Raw genomic sequence first — 25,777 nt, forward strand, 5'->3', positions numbered from 1 at the left:
TGCTGTTTCTGTAAACAAAAGCAATACATCAGCAATCTGAATTATTATTGTTTGTCCTGTCTTTAAATAGCTTTTACTTTCCCTGTATCACTAAAGGAATTTCCCCAACAGTTTAGCCTCTTAATCTTTTTTTTTTTTAATAGCTTCTTATTCTTCTAAGGTAGACTCCTGATCTCTAAATATCTGGGGACGATACACAATTTCCCTTGCATTCTTACTTGCGAGTAGTGGAAAACATTACCGAAGATTAGACTGGGATTTAGCAATCGGTGGGAGAGTAACTTTAAAGTAGTCAGGATTTTTAATGTGTCTAGTATGCAAAAATATCCATGTCCTCTTTCTGCAGTTTGGCTTTCTAATTCACATTTTCTGCTGTATCCATGAGAAAGTAATTCCAGAATGTACTCATTATTATTAGTAATTAGCAAAAGAGAAGCTCAGCGTTTTTTGTTAAATATAAATTCTGATTCTATAGGTCTAGGGTGGGACCTGAGATTCTGCATTTTTAACAAGCGTTCTGGTGGGGTTGATGCTCTGTTAACACGGCTTATGACAATCTTATGAGGTAGGTATTTTTCTTATTTTACAAGTGAAAGTGGTTCATACTTGACTGCCTTGGTGGGCTTTTCTGGGCCACTTTATTTAAAATTCATCTTTCTTCCGCTCCTTATCTCCTGTGTCTGCTTTAGTTTCTGTACTTAGCATTTTTGAATAGTTTTGTGACGTTTTCTTATTTTATTCATTGCCTTTTTTCCCCCATTAGAATGTAAGCTTCTGTTTCATTCACGTGTATATCTTCAGTGCTTGGTACAGAAGAGGCACTCTGTATTTATTATGTAAATGAATAATATTACCTGAATAAACTGGAAAATAACAACAATGAGGCTCAGACATCTGAAATGGCCTTTCCAAGATCACATGGCTAGTAAGGATCAAGCCAGTTTTCTGTGATGCCAGTTCCTGTGTTCCTTACTGCACCATTCTGAGGCATTTGTTTCATTAAAGTGCTGAATTTCAAATCTTATAAAGTTACTATGTTTGATTTCACATTGCATTTGTACAGACTGAGCAAGCTATTTCGAAGCTTAAAGGGATTATCTAGCTAGTCCTGATTCACTGAAGTAGTGTGAAATTGACTTTGAAGATAAAAAAAAAAATTATTTAAGTTACACATGATCATCATATGGGAAAATGAAAAAATTCAGATAGTCAAAAATAAAAAGAAATTAAAATTACCTAAAGTCTTAACACATACAGAAAACCAGCATTAACTGTAGTCCACATTGCTATAGCTCTTTTTACAGAGACTTCATCATTAGCTATTAGACTTAAGCATTCGCTTCCTAGCTGGTTTCCCTGCTTCCACTTTGAATTTCCTCCACTGTGCAGTTAGACCCTGTTTAAGAAACCATTTTAATGGAAGTTTCAAGATTACGTAAGTGTAGAGGGAGTAGTGTAATGAAACCCATAAACCCATTATTGAGCTTCAAATCTTCTTCCCTTTTCCTCTATGACCCTCCTCTCCCCCTAGTTCCTCTCCTCAAATCTAATCACTGGCTATCAGTTTCTGGTGAATCTTTCAGGACCTTTCAGCATCTATATATGTGTGTAGCTTATGAAAAACATAAGCAGATTTTGAAACTTGCTATTTTTAGTTAATTATATATCATTAACACACTTCTTTACAGCAAGCCTAGATCTACTTTGTTATTAATAGCTGCATAGAATAGATTTTAATTTCTTTATAATAGACTTTTTCCATCTACTTAAAGGCCCAGCTGCATCATTATCTTCCCCCAGTTTCTGTCAGCCTGGAAGGGGCATGTTATATGTTGAATTGTATTGAATTCCAAAAAATATGTTCAAGTCCTAACCCCAGTACCTGTGAATATACTGATGGGAAATAGTTTTCTTTTGTTAATGAGACCATACCAGAATATTTGTTGTTGAGTGCCATCTTTCCTTTGGACTCATAGTGACCCTATAGGACAGAGTAGAGCTGCCCCATAGGGTGTCCAAGGAGTGGCTGGCTGATTTGAATGGCCGACCCCTCAGCCAGCAGCCAAGCTCACAAGCACTGCACCACCAGGGTTCCCCACCAGAATAGCAACAAATAAAAACAGCCCGTTGCCTTCCAGTTGATTCTAACTCATAATCAGGCTCTGGTATACTAGAATAGGGTGGGTTCTAAATCTAATCCTTTTTGGGTGGTGTCTTATAAAAAGGGCACATAGGAACTTGGGAGCTAACCAAATGGTCAGTGGTTCAAATCCACTGGCTCCTTTCTGGAAACCCTATGGGGCAGTCTACTCTGTCCTGTAAAGTCACGAATCAACTCTACAGCAATAGGTTTGGGTTTCTTTTTTTTTTTTTGTATAGAAATGTAGAGACATACACACAGGGGGAAGAGAACAAGTAAGGAGTGTCTACAAGCCAAGGAACACCAAGGAATACCTGCGGCTACCGACAAGAAAGGACCCTCACCTAGAGCTGATGCCCAGATTTGGACTTTTAGCCTCCAAAACTGTGAACCAATACCTGTTCTTTAAACCCATGCATTTGTGTTATTTTTGTTATGACAGTACTAGGAAACTAAGACAGGGGAAAAGCTGTCTCAGGAATGTTTCTAGAATGCTTTAATTTTCCACTCTCTATGACTCTTTGATTTCTTAAAATAAGAGTTTCTCCACTTTAAATTTGGCACTCTTTTATAACCATTGTCTTTTAAATTTTCACAATATTCATTCAACAAATATTGGGCATAATATGTGTCAGCAGTGGTTTTAGGCACTGAATAGATAGCGATAAATAAACTCCCTACCTTCTTAGAATGTATGGCCTTGTCAGGGGAGATAGGCTATAAGCCAATTAAAAAATACAAATCACATATAATATCCAATATGGTATCAGGATGTATACTACTTGTCATTATCAGGTGTGGTAGCCCCCAATAAACCATGTCTCCTAGCATTCTTGCCGTGGTGTGGTTTTCTTCATAATTGAGTCTGAGATTGGCCATTTGACTTGCTCTGACCAATGTATAATGCAAACAGAGGCAAGAGTAATGCTTCTTTCCACGTAGTGGCTTGTCCTCTGGGAAAGCTCACTGCAGAACCTTGAGCCATCATGGAGGGAGGTCTGGCTTCCTCACAGGAAGACTATATGGAAAAGGAGAGGAAAGCCTGGCCAGCCCACAGCTGTTCCAGCCGTTTAACTGAGGTATCAGAAACATGCATGAAGGTGCCATCTTGGATATTGCAGCCCTAGGAGACACCATGTGGAGCAGAAGAGTTGCCCAGCTGATCCCAGCCCAGATTACAGAATAATGTAAAATGACAAATCATTGTTGTTTTAAGTCACTAAGTTTTAGGATGGTTTGTTATACAGCAATACATATCTGTAACACCAGGCAATTTATTACATCTCTGTGAACCCAAAGCTCTTGCTAAATAGATTAGATGCCACTCAATGCCTGTTGTATAGTAGCTGTTCAATAAATGTTGGTTTTGTCACTTACTTTCTCAGTATTGTTTGCTGCTTTTACTCTCTTGTTTGAGAATTATTGAAGCCCGCCAAGGGCCCTTACTCAGCTCAAGTGGTCCACACAGAGTGTGAAGAGGTTCCTAAAGTGAGGCAGCAATTTAGGAACTCACTCCAGCAGGAATGAGTTAAGAGTATAGAGGAACTAGAGCAGCTGTATGGGAAAGGTAAGTCCTTGGCACCTCTGGCATTATAATCTTTTCAGGTCCTGTGAAGGCAATGGAAAAGAGCATGGGCTTATGGAGTCAGATCTAGATTTGAATTTTGCATTTACTATTTACTGGCTATGTTATTTTGAGTGGGTTCCTTAATCTGTCTAGGCCTCAGTTCAATTTCATCATTTGTAAAATAGGAATAAAATAGTACCTGACCCATGGATGCAGGGAGCCAGGGAGAGTGAAAAGGACTGTGTTGGCCTGAGCAGAGCTGTATGTAAGAGAGTAGTGAGAAACAAGCTTAAACTGCTTTGGCAGGGCCAGATTATAAAGGGCCTTGAATTTTTAATGTAAGCTGGAAAGTGATGTGCTGAAAGTGGTATTTCTGGAAAGTTAATCTGATGGTAGTGTGGAAAATAGATTCGAAGGATGGAGAGGTAGGAGCTAGATATTTTGGAAAATGTGATCATGTGTTCTGAGTTACAAATTTTGGTGGACCATAATTGCTTTTTTTTTTAAAAAAAATTAATGCTGTTCTTATAAAAAAAAGTTTTAAAAATGAACTTTTTGTTTTTGATTACAAGAGTGATACATCCTCATTGTTAAAACTTCAAGTAGTACCAAAAAACAAAAAAAGCTGTTGCTGTCGAGCTCATTGCAACTCATAGTGATCCTAGAGGACAGTTAAACTGCCCCATTGGATTTCCAAGGGGTGGCTGTGTAGATTTGAACTGCCAACCCTTTGGTTAGCAGCCATAGCTCTTAACCACTCTGCCACCAGGGCTCCTCAAGTAGTACAGAAATATAAAATTTATAAAGAAAAAAATTTCCTAATAATCACTATTACCAGTTTGTATGTCTTCTTCTAGATGAAATAATTGTTTGAAAGTTTTCAAGATCCTGATTTCAGGGTGTAAGTAGCAGCCATTGTATCTCCTTGTTTTGGGGTAACTGAACTTGATACCATTCCTCATTTTTAATTTTCACCCCCCAATCTCATAATTATCTATAGGCATAATTAGTTGTACATTCTGTGTATGTTAGTTGTATGCTGTGTACAGTTGCTCAAGGATCCCTGACCTTCACATCTCTGAAGACAGGCCAGGAGTCTTTTGCTCTGAGCCTTAGCCTTCTTCCAGTGTGATTAGGAAGCTTTTGATATTCTCTCTGGCTCCTATCACTTTCATTACTTATATTCTTCCTGCTTTTGGGAACACTGCTTTGAATTTTCCTCATTCCTTTTAATATTTTTGATTTGGCTATTGACTGCTACTACTTCCTAAAATAAGAGAACTTTTAGATTAAGAAAATTGTAGTCAGCCCTCATTGCATGATATGTTAAAGCATGCTTGCAGGTGTTTTAGTGCCTGATTCAAAGTAGACAATTTTTGTAATTAAAAATTTAATGGCTACTAGGAGATCAAGGATTGAGAGATCTTAAGTTTTCTTATGTGCTAAATAAGGCTTAAGAATTGATGTCTAAAGGGAAAACCTTTTTGGCTACAAGATGAAAAGAGTATAAAGAAGACCATCAGAAATAATTTAGAAGGTATTTTCCATGTTGCCCTGTTTTTAAAGAAATAAAACTGATTTGAAATCATCTCTGCTATTGTAGCCACTTTTGGGGCTGAATTCATTCAGAGAAATGCAGGAGAAGGCATTAGGAGAAATCCACCTTTTTTGGTTCAGTGAATTCTGGACTATTGCTTTGTCCTCTGAATTTTAAGAGGACCTGATCAGAATTCAGGATAATAACGGTTTCCTTTCCTTTGACCACCTTTGTCTTTCAATTTAGGGAGTTAGTCCCCACAGACTGTATTTTTCTGATTTTTTGTTAAGTCTAGAACAAAGTATAATGGCCCTTCAGGCATCCTAGCAATATCTTGAACTTTGCAGTGTCTATTTATCAGATTTAGAAGAAAAAAAGTATAGGATATACCACCTTCAGCCAAAGCTGTATTTACTGCTGGGGTTCAGACATCTTTGGATCTGGTAAACTGTGGTAGCCCCCCCAAAAATTTACTTGCATGAGTCAAGTAGACCAGTTTGATCCAGAAACAAAGCCTCAGTCTTTGGAGAGAGAAGAGTGGTTCTCCAGATAGCATTGATCTGTCATTCGGATTTGACTCTCAGTTCAGCCCCTGGGGAACTTACATCTGCGGCCATAAAGCCATGTTTGGTAAGCCTTATGAGAAAACTGAAAGAGCTATTTCATAAATGCTTTGTGACACATTCAGAACAAGTATTAGCACTATTGATAGCATTTCTCTAACAGAGCGTAGCCCAAAAACATGGCGAGAAGCTTTCTTAGCCACTTTTCTATGTTGGCCCCTTGAGACACCATACTTCAGCAATGGTGGTGGCCAAAAAAACCTAAACCAAACCCATTGCCGTCCAGTAGATTCCGACTCATAGCAACCCTATAGGACAGAGTAGAACTGCCCCATAGAGTTTCCAAGGAGCAGCGGTGGCAGGAGACTGGAATCTGTAGAGCTGGTGATGTCAGCAGTGTCAGCAGGTTTGGGGGACGTGGAGATATAAATTAGATAGGGATCAGAGCACAAAAAAATGAACCAAGGATACCCACAGGATAACTGAACTCGTTTGTGTACATATGCGACATCTGGAATTCCTAGAAATTTTGGGGGTGGAGAAACATGGTAAAGGCCTGGGGTCCTGTAATAACAAGTGGAAGGCAATGGCTAATGAAACACTGATTATATGTATATATAATGGTATGAAATATTTAACGAAGACTGACTAAAAATAGCTTCCTGCCCATTACAGATACATAGCCCCGAGGCCTCTGTTGGTCATTTTTTAAAAAATGGCTATATTTTCCTAAGAGTAATCCTTTAGATTTTTTTTTAGCATCTAGTAATAAAAGTATGGGAAACCCTGGTGGCATAGTGGTTAAGTGCTACGGCTGCTAACCAAAGGGTCGGCCGTTCGAATCCGTCAGGTGCTCCTTGGAAACTCTATGGGGCAGTTATACTCTGTCCTATAGGGTCGCTTGACGGCACTGGGTAGTAATAAAAGTAAGAAAATTAGAACATTCCGGTATTTTATTAGTCACAGTTGATGATACCCAACAACAACAACAAAAAAGTCAGGGAAAGAAAAGTAAGATTTTTAGTGGTAATATATACTCACAAAGGCAAAAAAAAGCATTTTAGGGGTATGTTGCTTGTTGCTAGCTGCTTTTGTGATGACCTCCAAGTCCTGGCAACCCCAAGTGTTACAGAGTAGGACTGCTCCCTAGGGTTTTCTTGGCTGCATGTGTATATATGCACTGGACTGTGATTATGTTATGATGAACTCATATATCTGTTCTAATGGGGGAAGTGATAGTGTGTATGTAATGGAAGTAATTTCTGGAACATTATTAATGTGCTTTTCCCATACAAAGCACTTGCTCTAGCCTATAGGAGGAGCCCATTTGTGGGGAGTGTGTGAGTCAGGATTAGTATTTGTTACAGAGGGAAGTCAGAGCTTCTGACATACAAAATAGGATTATTCCATAAATCAATAGCTCTGCAAGCCAGGACATTGTCTTGAAATACGATTTTCTAAGTCTTTTTATTCTGCTTGTTTTCAACAGCATAGTTTGGAGATTTCAATTCAGAGTCCCCCAGTAGCGTAAAGAAATACCCTGTTAAACCATTAAGGCTAGAGTCAGGAAGAGTGAAGATTTGATGTAAAGAAAACCCTATTCCCTTTTATCCTAAGAGAAGTGAAAGAAGAAGAGTAAGGTGGTTGATGTGAGCGTTGTAGCTTTCTCTTCTTTGGGCTTTGGCTTAGAGAGTAGAAAGTGCATTGAATGAGTGAAGGTATCAGAGAGCAGGGAGGAGTTCCTCTCTTGTGCCTGGTTTGGGTCTTGGGCCCTGTATCTACCTGGGCACAGCCACATTGATTTGATTACATATCCAAGGCAGTGGAATGTAGCTCTTGAAGTTTGGCCACCTATGCCACTGTTGGTTCTGGCAAGCACAGAACTCACAAGTACCAAGAGGAGATGGCCATAACGGGAGATCTTTGCTCTTCATTGAGTTCTGCAGCATAGGATGCCAGAACAGCCCTAATAGGAGGCAAAACCTCACCTCAGAGGGGCTAACATGAGGTCAGTCAGCCCAGGAACATTCCTGGATCAGATTCGCCAAAAGAATGGATCACAGATGCGCCAGCCATGAAATCAACTTTGAAGGCCAGAAAGTCCCCCAGCAACTAGGCAAAAAGAGACACTGCATCAGAAACCAGTGGACACTGGCCAGTGCCCATCCAAGGACCAGCATGAGGACTGTTTCCCTTTCCTTCATTGCCACAAAGTCATGAAATCCCCACACAGATCTCCCCCTGTGCCTGCATTCCTGCACAGAGACAGAAGGCAGGGGAGAATGAATGCCAACTAAGCGAAGGAAACTATCCTAAAGGGATTGTAAATGTTTGGACTTTGGCTTTTTAAAAAATTATTTTTTCTATGCTAACCAGCTGTGGAGGCTTGTGAAGGAATCCAGATTAGTTATAGATAGAAGAGTACAGGTTCCCTGCACATTCAAGTATCAAGTTAAATGTGAGTTAAGTTTGTGACCCCCACGTCTGTAGGTAGTCCCCAAACCCTGCATTTTCTTTTCCTTATTGAAGGCATTATAGGAAAACTACCTTGGGTGAAAGGGAGAAAACTCTAAAATTTCCATTGGAAACTTAGGTGAACCATCTTTAGTTGCTAAGTATTTCGTATGAATTATCCGAGATCATGCACAATCTGGTTAATGATAATTGGCATTTGATTAAAGAATTTTAAGCCTAGAACTCTTTTCTGAATTCCAGATCTGGACAGACTTCTGTCTATGGGACCTCTTCACCCTGATATCTTAGGTTCCATAGGCGTCTCAAGTTGGGCAGGACAGAATTGAACTTGCCATTGTTCATGCTCTATGGCTTGCTCCTTCTTCTGTATTTCTTAGTTTAGTTGATGCCATTATCCCAAGTGGCCTAGTGAGAAACTTGGATGTCATTCTAGATTTTCTATTCTGTTGTCACAGAAATCTAATTGGTCTGCCAGCTCATGCTCCTGCAGATGGCTTAAGAGGCTTGCCACTTTCTGACATTTGCCTTCTCGTCTAGCTTCTTTACATGTTGCCTATGCCAGGCATAGTGGTCATTCCATTCTCCTGCAGTGCAATGCTTGCTTATGCTTTGATGCCTTTGCGCTGGTTTTTCTCTCTGCCTGCAGTGCTCTTCCCTCTCTTGTCTGCTTAGGAAACCTCTGACTCACCTTTTAAGTCTCAATGTAGGAACCTTTGTGAAGACCTTGGCCTTCAGGAAAGTTAGGCTCAAGCGCTTTGAACATAGTGTGTTCTTGTACTTACCGTATTATTTGGTCCCTCTTTATTTTCAGGGGGAACCCTGGTGGTGTAGTGGTTAAGTGCTACGGCTGGTAACCAAGAAGTCGGCAGTTCAAATCCTCCAGGCACTCATTGGAAACTCTATGGGGCAGTTCTACTCTGTCCTGTAGGGTTGCTATGAGTCAGAATTGACTCTATGGCAGTGGGTTTATTTTCAGGTTTGTACAATAGAATGAGGGACACTTGAGGGGAGGGATTTTATACCATTCATCTTTGTATTTTAATGCCCTCAATAATAAATTCTTGCTGAATGAGTGAAATTCTCAAAGCCACGTTTTTAGAAACTTCTAATAATTTTATGTTCAACTTTTTATTTTTTCTAGGAATGTGGGTAAGTTAACATTTGTATTGCTAAGAAATGTTATTTAAATTGTGCTGACTTATCAGTTAATTCTGAGGGTTTTTAATGTTTTCCTACTTTTGAATAAGCCTATACCCTATATGTGTACGTACAGGCTAGTTTGCACATGTGGCCCTCAATTTGTCTACAGATCCTTGCTTATAGTTGAACCTCTTTGAGGGTAGGGTTTATGCTTGCTACAGATTATACAGTGATGAGAGCAGAGTGAGGTTCTTAATAAATGTAAGAAAAATATAACCAAAAACCAAAACTCTTTGCCGTGGAGTTGATTCTGACTCATAGCGACCCTATAGGACAGAGAAGAACTGCCCCATAGGGTTGCCAAGGAGCGGCTGGTGGATTTGAACTGCTGACCTTTTGGTTAGCAGCTGAGCTCTTAATCACTGTGCTACCAGGGCTCCAAGACAAATATAAAATACAGTTAAAAAGGTACGCTGTGAATACTCAAATATTAATAGGAAATACTGTTAGAAAAAAAGGCTGGAAGGAAATACACAAAATTGTTAATGATTGTCTTTGAGTGGTGACAATGAGTAGTATATGTTGTTTTTTATTGTTTTATGTCTTCTAATTCTTCCATGGCCATATATTATTATTATTGTTTGTTTTTTAACAGAAATCACTGAAAATAGGTTGTCATATTAGCAGGACTATAGGGCATAATGGTTGATGGTGCAGCCTCCAGAATCAGAGAGACCTGTGCATTTTAACATCCTCTGTTTTCTCATCTATTAAAGGGGATAATAATACAAGGGACAAGTGTGCAGAATATCTGTATTAGGCAGGCCAGTCTTGATTGCAAGTAGTAGAGTTTTGCTATAACTAGCTGAAGCACAAAGGGAAATTCATTATCTCATGTATCTAGTAGGCAAGTCCAAGGACCCTACTAGAAATGGGCTCAAATGATGCTTCTCTCTCCACCTTTCATCATCTTTTGGTGTTTTGACTGTATTCTCAGATAATATCCTACCAGTGACAGGCCACAGGCAGCTCAGGTTCACACCTTTAAAGGAAGCGGTAACCTGCCTCTCCAAACCTTTATCTATGAAATTTCATTGGCCTTGCCAGGGCTGAGGGCCTGCCCTGAACTAACCATTGTGCCCAGGGGAATGGAGTTCTCTAACTGTCCAGTTTGGGGATGGGGCAGCTGTGGTCGATTTCGTTCACCAGAACCACATGGAGTAGGGGAGAAAAAGGAGATGCTGTAACCAAAAGGGGGAATGAATGCTGGACAGGCAAAAACGACGTCTATCTTATGACACAAAGAGCTTACCATGGTTCTTGGACTATAATAAGAACTCAGTGTTAGACATGGTTATTATAGAGTGTAGGATTGTCATCATTATTGTATTTTGTAACCGATTATAAGAATTACGTATTTTCATCTACTGGTCTTTCTATTTTAAGTAATCCAGGAGAATAAAAGTTGAAGTTCATTTTTTACATTTACTGGTTATTTTTTAATTTTTATCCTTTGCCTCAGGTATTTTTAGTTTATGAACACATGTTTTTTTAAATTCCTTTTTCTAAAGTATATGATCATTTTGATTTTTCAGACAGCTCATTGTTACAGAAAGACTTGGTTTATTTGAAGAGGTTTTTCTTGTTCTATGCTTTATACAAGTGGTGGCCCTATATATGGGCCTAGTATAATGGCATGGTCATGTTATTATTCTTGTTGTTGTCATATTTCATTTAACTGTAAATTAGAAAGAACTAAAAAAAAAAAAAAAAATTACAGCAATTTCTAGTTTATATCCAGGAAATAGAACTCCCCACAGGAACCCTAGCATGGCACAAATATGTTAGAAAATAATTTTTCCGTTGTGCTCTGAAAGCCTGTAAGACAGCCACAATGGAGCACAGTTCACCTGTCTTGGATGCAGCCCAGAGAGACCGTGGTGCGTAGACAGTAGGAAATCTCCCATCTGAAGAGTTAATTTTCTTTCAGGATCAGTGTTAAGGGCTGCTGCGATTAAAACAGGACACTTAAGATTGGCACAGGAACAGTCATAACAGTTGGCTATAAAAAGAAAACCCAGGAGGTCAGCTCTGGGAGCTACTTTGGCTTGAGCCTCACAGGCCTTTATTTTGAATTTACCTCTTCCTTCTATTATACATTCTTTCAGCTTTAATAAAATGAACTCATTAAATTAACATAAATAAGCCAGTAACTGGTTTAATCTTAATGTTTTAAAATGTCTTGAAGGCCACTTTTGTCTTTTGTGTCCATTCTGACTCTTCAAGGACAGACACTCTTAACATCTGTGTAAAATTAAACAGGCTTTTTTCTTTCTTCTCAGTTTTACCTGACTTCCAGATGTAGATTTATGAATTTAGTGCTGTGTCAAAACAAATACAGAGTTTGTAAACAAACAACACTTTTTAAGGACAGATATATTTTTTCTTATTTTTTTCAAGATAGTACATCAGAGAAACATGTATTTTTAATTTGAAAAGCCGAGGCAACAATATTAAATAAATGCTGTTGGAAGAAAAAAATCAACTACAATTCTAGTCTCAAATATGGCAGCTAGTTTCAGCTTTGTACTTACCTTACATTTTGGGATATTGTGCACTCATATTTTGTCTAGTTGCTGTCGAGTATAAACTTAAGCATTTCAATACAACTAGAAAACTGTTGAGACGGAATTTAAAACAAATTAGATATATTTGAAGCTGGTGTACTCTATGGTGAAACAGAGCAATGCTTGTCAACAGTAAACTCGAATTTTTTTTCTTTATGCATAAATAAGAAAGGGCAAAGTCTTTTAAAAATCAGGATACTGGTCATATAAAATATTATTTTTTTTGACATGGAAGTCAGAAGAGAAGTAAGAGTTACTCTGGGCTTGTGCTAATGCTTCATCATTACTAATATCCTTTTAAGTCTTCTAAATATCTGCAGTTCCCTCCTTATCTCAATACCAGTACTAGTTTCCGTTGAGTCAATTTCAACTCATGGTGACCCCAGGTATGTCAGAGTAGAACTGTACTCCGATAGGGTTTTCAATCGCTGGTTTTTTTGGAAGTAGATTGCCAGATCTTTCTTCCAAGATTCCTCTGGATGGACTTAACCCTCCAACCTTTTTTGTTAGCAGCTGAATGTATTAACCATTTGCACCAGGCAGTAACTCTCTTATCTCAATAAAAAAAAAAAATTTTTTTTTTTGAATAGACATGTCTTATTTTAGCTCTCACTAAGAGTATTAAAAGACCATCTCCCTCTTTTTATTGCTGACCCTCTACTTTACCAAGCATGATGTCTTTCTCCAGGACTTGGTTTTTCCTGATGACATGTCCAAAGTAAGTGAGACAAAGTCTCGCCATCCTCACTGCTAAGGAGCATTCTGGCTGTACTCTTCCAAGACAGATTTGTTCGTTCTCCTGGCAGTATATTCAGTGTTCTTCACCAACATCACAATTCAAATATGAATTCTTTTTTGGTCTTTCTTCTTCATTGTACACCTTTTGCATACATATGAGGTGATTGAAAAGACCATGGCATGGGTCAGGTGTACCTTAGTCATCAAAGTGACATCTTTGCTTTTTAACACTTTTAAGAGGTTTTTGCAGCAGATTTGCCCAATGTAATACGTCATTTGATTTCTTGACTTCTGATTCCATGGGTTTGATTGTTGACCCAAGAAGAATGAAATCCTTGAAGACTTCAGTTTCTTCACCATTTATCATGATGTTGTATATTGGGTCCAAACATAAACAAAAACAAAACAAACCATTGTTGTTGAGTCAGTTCTGACTCATAGTGACCCTATAGGACAGAGTAGAACTGTCCCCATAGAGTTTCCAAGGAGCACCTGGTGAATTGCCAACCTTTTGGTTAGCAGCCATAGCTCCTAACCACTACACCACCAGGGTTTCTATATTGACTCAGTTGTAAAAATTTTCATTTAACTTCATCAGTAAGTGCTTCAGGTTTTCACTTTTGGCAAGCGGATGTTGTGTCATCTGCATATCTCAGTTCTCGAGGGTAGAAGTTTGAATTCAGGGTGTTGGCAGGGCCATACTCTCTCTGAAGGCTCTAGGGGAAGATACTTCCTTGTCTCTCCCAGGTTCCAGTAGCCCCAGCATTCTTTGGCTTACAGCCGGAGCATCACATGGTGGTCTTCCTTCTGTGTGTCTGTGTGTCTCTTCTTTTATAAGGACACCATTTATATTGGATTAGAACCCATCCTACTCCAGTATGACCTCATGTTAATTGATAACATCTTCAAAGATCCGATTTCAAACAAGGTCACATTCACAGCTACCAGGAGTTAAGACTTCAACATATCATTTTTGGGAGATACAATTCAATCCATAACACCTCTGGCCTCAACCAACCCCTTAAAGCCTCATTTCCTACCGCTCTGCTCTTTCAAACCAACCCAAAACTTCAGCCATTTCAGCTCTTTTGAATTATTTGTTTTTTTCTTTACTCATCCAATTTCCTCTCCTTGAATAGCCCTTTCTCTTGACTTCCTTATACACAGAATTTCTAGATCTTTCTCAAGGACTTGGAAACCCTGGTGGTGTAGTGGTTAAGTGCTATGGCTGCTAACCAAAAGATTGGCAGTTTGAATCCAGCAGGCACTCCTTGGAAACCCTGTGGGGCAGTTCTTCTCTGTCCTGTAGGGTTGCTATGAGTCAGAATTGACTCAATGGCAGTGGGTTTGATTTTTTTGGTTTTTCTCAAGGACTCTGCTCAGAATGTTGTCTTTTCTGTTGGAGCTCTTCTTGCCTTCTCCAGGCAGAGTTAGATCCACTGTCCTGGGTCCCCATAGCACTTTATGCATCATTCCATTATGGTACTCATCGCACTGGATACTAATGGCTCATTTGACATGTATCTCTTGCTGTACCTAGCAAGAGCCAGACATTTGTTAACTATATTGTGTAACTTGGGTAGTATATTATACAGTACATCCATAACATATTAGGCAGTGATCTTTCATTATGCAAAAAATAACATATTCTCTGTAATTTCCTATTTAACCCCCCTACACTAAAAAACAAAACAACAGAAAACCAAACCAAACTCATACAAAATAAGCAATGCTCTTTGATTAAAAATTTCTTACGTCAGTGAATATGATTTTAAGTATACCTAAGGTTTAGAATATAACTGAAACATGTTTGAAATTTGAGTAAAAAATTATATGGCTTTCTATTGATGAAACCATTCAAAACCCAAATGGTATATTCAAAGTAGCTGTAGTTTTTTGAAAGGTACTGTGTACAGTTTTAGGCTGATGTGAGATAACCTCCTACCTTCATTTCTCTCTTAACAGCTTTTATCATAATTTCTGAAGTTCCCCTTTGTAAGTTAGAGTTAAAAGTCCTGAGTAAATGCTTCAGAACTCTAAAACCTGTTTAGGATTGATCTGGCAGGGGAAAGAATTGAAAAGCAACAAAGAGTCTTTCAATAAAGTACTTAGCATTTTAAATAGAGTTTACCTTGAACATAGATTTGTACTTTGTCCTTTAAAATTCGAACCCCTTCCCTTCTGACATCAAAGAGAAGGAATTGAAGGCTTTTAGAATCTTATTTTTAATATACAAAAAAATACTAGGATAATGGTTAGAAAATTTGAAAGAGAATTTTGAAATAATTTTATTTTTGTTCTCATCTGCTATTTGGTATTGAATATAAAAGTACCATGTTCCCGGTTAATGACAAAGTTTTAAAAACTGTGGGTGTTTTTTAGCCCTTGATGATTCTGTATTATTCCCACCAATTTCTGGAGTCTTTTAAGATTCAGAGGCCTTTTGTGGACTTTTTGAGGTTATATCTTTTAATTTTTTAATCTTTTTGTTCTTTAACTGGAAGAAATTGTTTAACTTTTTTCCAGCAGAGGGAGACATTTGACCATGAACGTGGTATTGCTAGTCCATTTTATCAATATACATAAAAAACTCAATGTTCAAATTAACTAGTTCAATAAGTAATTTAGCTCATTGATTTTTGGGCATATCCTAAGTGCCATTACAAGCTACGGATATTTTAAATGCCATTACCTAATAGAAGGAATGTTTTAAGCACCTTTTATTGATTTTATTACTGCTTTATTTTGCTGTCTTGGTTTAAAATCATTTTAACCACTTCGTAATCAAGAAGAAATATATCGTTGGTGAAATACAGTCAATTTCCTAAAAACCTTTGACATCGTTAAATAAGGAATTACAGTTGTTAAATCATGTCAGGCAATAACTGAGGGACAGAAAAGATAGAAAATTTGGAGCAGTGGATCAGTGTATCAGTAAGCTGTGCTGACCTCTAGCATTCAGGTTCTGCGTGTGACAATCACACCTCAGATTTGCTTATGGTTTTTATATCCACAAGAAAGATTTAAAATCTCAGGTAGCAAGGAGGGTGGAAGAGTGATAGCAAAGTGTGATCCAGGGGCAATTACAGCACTTTTTAATGACCTCTTGTGACTTTCAGTTAAGATGATGCTGTAAGCAATTTTGTGTCTTCATTTGCTTTTCTGCCTAGATTATAGGATATTGACATTCTGCATAAGAGGAAACTAAGGTTCTCACAGGGTTTTTTTTTTTTTTTTTTTAACCACTTCCTTCTTCTGCTCCTTTGATTTTATGTTAGCAGCATTACTGAACTGATCAGTTGGTAGACATAGAGAAGGAATATGGTCCATACATTGATTAATCAAAGAGGTGCAAAAAGTAGGTAGTGAGCACTGAAGCTCAATACAAGCCTGCTAATGAGTTGATTGCATTGACATTTGATATAATTTAACTGTAGAGTGGCAAATATCAATACCTGTATATGATTTGGCAGATGGTTGTTGAACTGTGATTAGAAGTTTAGAATGATTCCCGGTAAAAGACCACCTGGCAGTAATCCAAGAATAGAGAACTGAGTTTTCCCCATTAAATAGAATAGGTCCAGAAAGTCAAGTGTTTTGATCATTAATAGAATCTTTTCTTTTCTTTTAGCAAATGTTAGCTTCAAGAGGAAATTGATAATTATGCATAGTTCTATTAAATGATCTTAGGGAGAGCTCTTTTCATTCTTTCAAATGAGCTCGTACAGTTGTTGCGATTATTCACCAGCAAGGAAAGCAAACTAGTTAAAATGCTGATAGGTGTCATTTCAAATATATTGAGGATGTTGGAAGCATCTTTGTAGAATTAATCTATTAGGCTAAAAACCAAATTTGGTTGTAACAGTATTGATTATTCTATACAGTATGTTCTATTTATATTTATTTTATAAATTATATAAATATGTTATAACGTGAAATAATTTAACAGTATTGGGTATCTATTATATGCAGGACACCATTGTAAGTGTTAAAGACATAAAGAACATGAAGACTATGTCTTCTTTAGTCAAGGCAGAGAGGTAGGTAGACACATGTAATACACTTCTGATATAAAGATTGCAATAGAGTCAGGAGCTATGACAACAACGAGATCTTCTTTGCTCTGTTTCCTTCTTTCTTCATTTTTATTATGAAATGTTTAGCACACCATCATACATGTAAGGTACAAAGAATAATGAAATAAAGAAAATGTGCTCACCACCCAGCTGAGATATAGAATATTACCAGTACCCCTGAAGCCCTAGTGGGCTCCTCCCCAACCATCCCCTTCTATTCCATTTTGGGATCCACAGCCAAGGGCAGGGGCTATTTTTACAAGTGCTTCTCTACCAAAGCCCTACCAATACTTCAAGTTATTTAATATTTTTATTCCTCATTGTATAGCACATGAAAACATGGGTCTCTCAAGACCCACAGCCGCCTTCTTCTTATCATTGTTTAGATCTGTGCAATCTGAAGTGAAGAAATGGGTTGATGTTTGTCTAATGAATTCAGATTATGTAGAAAGCTATGTTTTGGTGAGGAAGAAGGGAGTCCCAGGAAACCCAATTTACTGTCTGTATAATTTAAGTAAATCAGGAAATAGTCTGATCTATACGAATTATGGTTTCTGCTTCACTTTGGACTTTATAGACCTTTCTTTTCTTGCCCAGTATACTCATATTGAATGGCTAAACTGATCCCAATGCATTATGGTAGAGCCACATATTTGGTTATTGCAAATTCATTCCTAATTTCCATGCCAGCAATTAATACTCATTTTTATGTTTAGCGACAATAAATATTTTTCAGAATTATTTTTTAATTTAGCTGTTGGCCATGTTCTTATTTCCCCATTTTTATTTTCTAGTTTTGCATAGGGAATGGTATGTTGAAAGAGTGGGACTCCATAGGGTACAAACAAACTGTATTCTCTCCCTCCCTGTTAAACCCTCTCTGTGGGCCAATTCTTTGCCTACCTTTGAATGAAGTCTCAGCTAAACCCCTTAGCTTTCCCAGTTGCTCTTAGATTAAAAAAAATGCACTCTGATTATTTCTAGTCATAAGAATAGTCTCATTCAGTAACAGTAATACAGATGACGAGACTAACGTAATAGTCTGAACTTTGGTCAAAGTTCGAGCCACTTTTCTTCTCCAGTGTGGTATTGCTTCAGGCTGAGAAGCCTACAGTAGGAGGTGGAATGGATTGACTTCTCTGTTTCCTCTCCTGGTGCCTCTTCCCGGCTATCGCATACCTAGGGTTAAAGCTGGGGAGGGAGGACAGAAGAGGGGCAAGGGGTAGGAAAGGTGTAACATGGCAAGTACTATCTTGATTTGCTGGCGATATTCTCTGTGCTTGGCAGATGTTCAGAGCTGACTCTCTCCAGCACTTTCCTGGGAACAGTTGACTGCGAAACACTGTGCTTATCTTCTGGCTGCATTCAACCACACATCCCCAATCTCCAGACTGTTTTCACCGAGGTTATCCTGACCCTTTTGGATTGGGATCTCTTTTTAAATGACCCTCCAGACTGGCTCTCTATTACGTAATGGTCAATTATATAATTGTTGTGAGAGTTAAATGAAATAATACATGTAAGGCACTCTTTCTGGCACATATTTGTTAAATAAATTAATGAATGATTTATTGGATGTCTTCAATGTGGGGTACTTTGCAAGTGCTTTATAAACCTTATCATATAACAATCCTGTGAAATAGATTTAAAAGGACTCATTAAAAGGGACTTAGACGCATGGTTATTTGCAAGTTCACAAAGCTAGAAAGTAGTTGAGCTTAGATTTGCACCCAGCTCTGTTCAATATCAGGGTCTCTACTCCTTTGGACTATGATCCACTACCTTCTAAAATAATGTAGCACTGGTCTTATTGTTCTAAACCCCGGGATATCTGGCTAACACCTGTGGATCCTAGTGACCATTCTGTTTTATCAGTTTCCTAAATGTCAAGCGCTATTAATCTACAGGGAAGTTTTCTTGGGTACTTTCACTTGATCACGCCTATGTGACACATGAACAGACCTGGTAATAAGTCTATTACTTCTAGAGACTTTGGCCAGATTTCTAATGGTAAATCCAGTCAGACATTCAAGGGAATTCATCCTGATGACCCAGACAGAATTTCTGGATTTCCTCTCGGTTTTCCTTCCAGAGAAATTCTTCAGTATTTTGCTGGAGTTCATACCACATGTGAGTTCTGGGCCTCATGGAATTATCTGGATAAAGGGAGATAGTTTACACCTCAATATAAAGAAAACAAAAATCCTCACAACTGGATCGGTAAGCAACATCATGATAAATGAAGAAAATGCTGAAGTTGTCAAGGATTTCATTTTACTTGGATCCACAGTCAACACCCGTAGAAGCAGCAGTCAAGAAATCAAACAAAGCATTGCATTGGGAAAATCTGTTGCAAAAAGACTTCTTTAAAGTGTTAAAAAGCAAAGATGCTACTTTGAGGACTAAGGTGCACCTGACCCAAGCCATGGTATTTTCAGCCACCTCATATGCATGTAAAAGCTGGATGTTGAATAAGGAAGACTGAAGAAGAATTGATGTCTTTGAATTATGGTGTTGGTGAAGAATATTGAATGTACCATGGACTGCCAGAAGGATGAACAAATCTGTCTTGGAAGAAATACAGCCACACTTCTCCTTGGAAGCAAGAATGGCAAGACTTTGTCTCATGTAGTTTGGACATGTTATCAGGAGGGACCAGTCCCTGTAGAAGGACATCATGCTTGGTAAAGTAAGAGGGTCAGTGTAAAAGAGGAAGACACTTGACGAGATGGATTGACACAGTGGCCTCAGCAATGGGCTCAAACATAGCAATGATTGCGAGGATGGCACAGGATCAGGCAGTATTTCATTCTGTTGTACGTATGAGTCAGAACCGACTTGATGGCCCGCAACAACAACGGGGAGATGACAGTGGAGAGGTAATAACACATATGTCTGTCCTGTACCTCCAGCATTTTAAAATTAATTTTATTTTGTTGTTGGTGAAAATATACACAGCAAAACATATACCAATTCAATAATTTCTACATGTACAATTCAGTGACATTGATTACCTCCAGTGTTTTAAGGCCTGACACCGAGTCTAAGCTCGAAAAGCTCTGCTGTTCCAACTACTGCCAATGGTTCCCAGGGCTACCTGTTCAGATTAGAAATCTCAACTGAGAGGTCTGAAAGAATGTGGATTCTTGCTCCTTTTTATTCACTGGGTAAGTGGGTTAAGAAAATTTACTTTGAAAAGAATTGGCCAGAGTTAAACTAGTATAAGGCAAACCATGGAGAGGGAACAAAACCACGGGAACATTAGTTCTAATTTGTTTCAGTAAAATGTCATTTAATGAAATCCTAATGTTAAAGCTGGGTCTTGGATGTATACTGCTATGAAATGGTGTAGCTAATCATAATGCTGTAAAAACCTACATTAAAATTAGCTATTGTTTTGCTGCTTTAAGTTTATGCCTCCCAAGCAGCAAACTGCCACAAGTAGATAATTTGAAAGTCCGATTTAATTTGCTCTTATTGCCTAGGGCAAAGTGAAGCTGAACCCCAGATTATAAACTGGCCAGTTTATGCTTTTTTCTGGTATACAGATAGTTATTCAGCTAATTTATTTGGATTACTAACCCTTTTTTACTCTGCTTTGGAGATACTGTTAGAGGAAAATGCACTCAAAATTCTTATTTTGCAGACCATAATATAAGTGGAGTCTTATGAAAAGAATACTGACTCTGTCCTGTTATGGGCTCTATAGAGGACTTAGAGAATAATCAAGATATTTCTTGCTTTTTTGTGCCTCAGTTTCCTCCTCAAGAAAGTACAGATGATAAAACCTGCCCTTAAGGATTTTGTAAGGCTGTTGTGGCAAGGTATTTTAAGCTCCTTGGGGAAAAAGGCTACACAGTGAGGTAGCATTGTTATTCCTTTTAATGTCAATTATATTCTGAAATATGATTTCAGAATTTCAGGATCCAAGGACCAATGATTGAACTGGTAGCTGATCAGTTTAGAGTTCTCTTTCTTGAAACTGAACCAAAATTTGCTTTGGGTAAAAGAGGTTAAAAATGTAATAATAAATTTACCGTGCCAACCTTTTTCTACCACATATCTTTTCTGGTATTTATCTGAATATTCAGCTTATAAAATTGAGAAGAGATTGTAATTTCAGTTGAACCAGCAAGTCGGTGAGTATATAAAGCTATTTAAACTATTATCTGCCTTTGTTTTTCCAAGATGCATATCTGAAAGCTTTTCTTTTTCTTTTGGAAATTAAAAAAAAAAAAAGGAGACAAACAGAAGTATGGACATTCTACGTGTGCTGCTTTTTCTACACCTTGAGGACTAGCAAAATCTTTAATATGAGACTTTATTTGTACAAAGCAAAACTTCAAAACCACTAAAAAGCTTTTCTTATTAACTGCTGTCAGTCCTGTGATTTAGAGAGGCAATAAAGAACTAGAGGGGGCACATTTATCACTGAGTTCAGCACACCAGGAGCCATTTTCTCCAGCGGTAAAGGCAAGTGATAAAATGAGTTCTTTTGTTCTATAACCAAGACACATTCCCTGTTCCCTGTTCTCTAAACTTCTGCACACCAGGCTTCTCCAATGGCAGCTTGGCACCATCCATCCACACTTAATGATAAATTGTTAGCATGAAAACATTGATGATATACCTGGAATACCTGGCCATGGACAGTGCTATGTGTTTACCTTCAACACAAAGTAGTTAGCTGCTAACATATTTGTAATATGAATTGGCAGTTTACTTTGAATAATACTTTCCATGTGTTTTCTTTCATCTTGGAAGGGAACGCCAATTAATGTGTCTTTGGTTTGTTTTTGTAAAGATCATAAAATTTGGATTTTGAATCATAATTTCCTTATATCAAAGAAAGCCTCATCTGAATTTTAATGTTGAAAAGCTAAACCAATTTCAAGATACATTTTGTCAACTTACTTTGTATTTGGTTTTGATTTTGTGTTTTGTATTCTAGGCAGGCAGGTATGATACCTACACTTTTAAGCTATTTCTGAGATTTGATTACGCATTTGTAGGACTTTGAAATGAGTTAATTGTGTTTTGAGCTAAGCGGGACATAAAGGCTACAACAATCTTGCTGTTTGGGAGACTTTAAAAAACAGCATTTTTGAACATTCTGTAATCGAATATAGCAATCATCCAGTCATATTTTATAAAGCATTCACCTGTGCATGGCAATGTGTAGGACACAGAGATTATTGGGGAAATGTCAATGCTTTGGAACCATAGACAATGGTAGTGTTATAAGAAAATGAGCACAAATGCTAAATTGTGAATGTTATTCCTAATGGAGCAAGTTAAATACTTAATTTAGTACCTGAAAAAGATAAGGGCACTTGAGTAAAATCTCCTGGTGTTTCTCAATTATACAATAATCAACTATACTCCTTATAGGGACATTAATGATGAAGTAATATGTTCAAAATATAGCAGTAAAGCAGAAGACATGAAAAATCCGGGAAAATGAAATTGACGTTAGCACTTTTGTGACTTGTTGGCTGCTCTTATAAACTTTTAGATAGCAAAGAATTTGGAATGGTATTATGTGGGAGTTTCATTTATCCATCCATTCTTTGCAATGTATAATTTAGTGCTTAAAGTTATTCTCTTGCTCTTGTCACTATCAGTTTCTTTTCACAGGAAGGGGAAATAAGTCCTTCTGTCAGTAATTTGGCAAAAGTGCTGAAAAGCCCATTATCACTGCTGGAGAGAAAGCAAACCACCCCTGGTATGTGAGGATCTGGCAGACTTCACAGAGAGAGAGATGAGCCCAGGCAAGGAGCTTCTAGTGAGAGATGGTTTTTATTTTCAGAGAGATACTGACCATTAGAAATTCTGCTTAAATCCACATAATATTTTCTCAGAGCAAAGTTACTTCCCCCGCCCCCTTTAAAACAAATTCATTGTTATAGGGGATGTGGGATGGAGATGGAAAAGGCAATCATTTAAATGAAGAAGTCACATCTTTTATGTACTTTGTGTTGTAGACCTCATACCTTGGGAAGGGACTACATCTTCCCAGAGGATGGTGGGAAATTGAACACTATGTTTCATGGTATGCTTCTTATATGTTCCCTTAACCAAAAGGGAGCTCCTATAGGGTACAGAGGGAAGCATTGTTACCAACTTGAGCATATGGAAGCCTGAAGCTTTGACTAATTTGGATGTCTGGTTACCGTTGCAGAAAGACTGCTATGATTTTAGGTCCATACTTCACTGTTGGGGAAAACAACAACAACAACAAAGCTTTTTATAGAGGCATACTTTTTAAAAATATGGCTTTGAAGGGAATTGCATTTTATTTCTGACACTTATTGTATTGTAAAATCTCTAGTCTCTGATATTTAAAGGTGGAAACTTTTAACTTTCTCTCTTTAAAAAAAAAGAAAAAAACTCTAGGGCCCTTTTAGTACTATGGCCTTTTGAATAATCCTAAAGCTTTGAAAAATGAAATACTTTATTTTATGAAGCAGTTTTGGGGTCAATTTTTTCCTAAAATGTATGCTTTTATGTTGGGTAGTTTAAAGACCAGCTGTTAACTGAAACCAACCGTCAGCGAAGTTGCATAAAGTTATGTTTCCTATTAGTCTTGTATCTTTCCTATTAGTCATTTATGAAAGGATACAGGAACATCTAACAGAACTCCAAACAAAAATTGAAAAAACAGATGTCCATACCATATTGGCGGATGGTTTGATTTTTTTTATTTAATAAAAAAGGAGCTTAGTAATTATTAGTGGTTTATAAAATAAGGCTGTTTTGGTAACTTATCACAAGATTGTTAGTAGGAGCTTACAGTTGAAATGTGGTGTTTTACTCGAATTTCAGAGAATAAAAAATGAGTTGAAGTTTTGCCTGGGAGCACCATGAAGGAGGAACTATGACATTTCGATAGTTGGGCATGTATGAGCCCTAAAGGTGTGTTTATTATGTTGTCATGGTGAACTGTGAATTAAAAAAATAACAAGACCGCTCCTTGGGTAGTTGTGACTTATTGGTAGTTATCTTTACAAGAGTTCCATGCTGACTTAAGTAAAGATCTTTGGGGAAAAAAAAAACAAACTTCATTTTTCGAATAAATTCAGCTAAGAGCCTACAGGCTTCCATGACACCGCACTGAATTATTATTAATGTGCACTGCTGTGAGAATAACGCTGGCTGCTGTTTAACAATAACCCCTTCCTCTGGAATTTCAGGAAAGTGGTAGGAATATGAGAGGCCGATTTAAGTGCCGGTGCTGAATTAAATGTGCTGGTTGACGGACACAACATTTTTATCATTACTTGTGCAAGAGAGTGTAGAAACACACCATTACTCAGGGTCAGGTCACATGTGGAACTGGTGAAGTTGTTTGAGAGGCATTTTTGGCAAGCAGGACATTGCTCCTGGCCAGAAAAAGGTTTGTTTAACCTATTGCCATTACCTTGGATGCCCCATTTCCACCCTTCTCTTGGAGGGTTATGTGTGGTATTTCTTGAAGGTAGGGATATGATCTTTCAAGGGTCATTCTAGGTGACTTTAAGGATCCATTATTAACATCAAATATTGCTTATTAGTGCTTTTTAACTTGGATGTTTAGTAAATTTGCTTTGAAGTTCATTATTCTGATTATAGATATTCTTTTCACTTGGAATTACCTTTAAGTCTCCTAGCCTATATTTCCAAACTTATATCCCACTATTCCCGGTAGTCTTTCCTCCCCCATCTCTTTTCTCTCCACATCCCCATCTTTTAGCCATGCCAGATTACTTAATATTCTCCAGATATGCCCTCAAACATCTCACCTCTCTGCCTTTGCTGATGTTGTCTGCTTAGAATATTATTGTATCAACTTCAGTTATTGCAATCCTACCCTTTCTAGAAGGTCTACTGCTTCATATAATATCACTTCAGAGAATGGTTCCCAAATCTCTGTATACGCCTCTTCATGGAACAAATTTCTCTCCTTTCTCATTTCTCACTGTACTCTAGTTCCTATAGTCTGCTCTTGTTTGGGAATATGCCTCCCCTGTTTCCATGGAAGGTGGATCCTTGTAAATTAGGGTCTGAATGTTTTTTATCTACGATCGCGTGAGCTGTTTCCTTGATATAAATCTCTCTCTATATATTTATATGCTTTACTGGTTTTGCTTCTCTAGAGAACCCAGCCTAAGACAGTCTTCTACATATGGTCTAGTACAGCATCTGACACAATTATATATGGTAGGCAGTAGATAAAGCTTCAGTAATTGAAATTCAGTTGCTGGTGATTGTAGGCCCCCTTGTAACACGAGACATTCAAAGAATCCAGAAACTCTTAATTAGTCAGTTAATTGTAATTCTGGTGGGTGGAATTGAGTTATCTTTTATTTGGAAGGACACACGATCATTAGGATGACAGGTATCTCCAAAGGCTGGGGTTGGTAAAGTTCTTCTGCTGTGCAGTATCTTGCTTGCTACCTCTTGTGCCTTTGCAAATGCCATCTAAGTGTACTTTCTGATGGGGCTGAGAAACTCCAATAAACAATCCTAAAGCTGAGTATTTGGAGAACTTTCGAAATACTGATCTAGGATACATTTGGTACATTTTTTTCCAACTAATCCTTAATTTTTCATAAACTCCTAGGGATCTTCCAAAAACCAAACCTGTTGCCATCAAGTCGATTCTGACTCATAGTCACCCTATAGGACAGAGTAGAACTGCCCCATAGTGTTTCCAAGGAGTGGCTGGTGAATTTGAACTGCTGACCTTTTGCAGCCGAGCTCTTAACCACTGTAACACCAGGGCTCCCTAGGGATCTTAGATATCATCCAAAGTCATTACCTCATCAAGGCAGAAATCTCTTTTACACATTTCTAATTGTGTCTGCTGTGGAAATCACCTTTATAATCATTAAAGGGAAGCTGAGGAGGGAGTAAAATGTCTCTTTCTGTGATA

Source organism: Elephas maximus, chromosome 21 (genome assembly GCF_024166365.1).
Source record: "Elephas maximus indicus isolate mEleMax1 chromosome 21, mEleMax1 primary haplotype, whole genome shotgun sequence".
In the NCBI taxonomy this organism is placed as follows: domain Eukaryota; kingdom Metazoa; phylum Chordata; class Mammalia; order Proboscidea; family Elephantidae; genus Elephas; species Elephas maximus.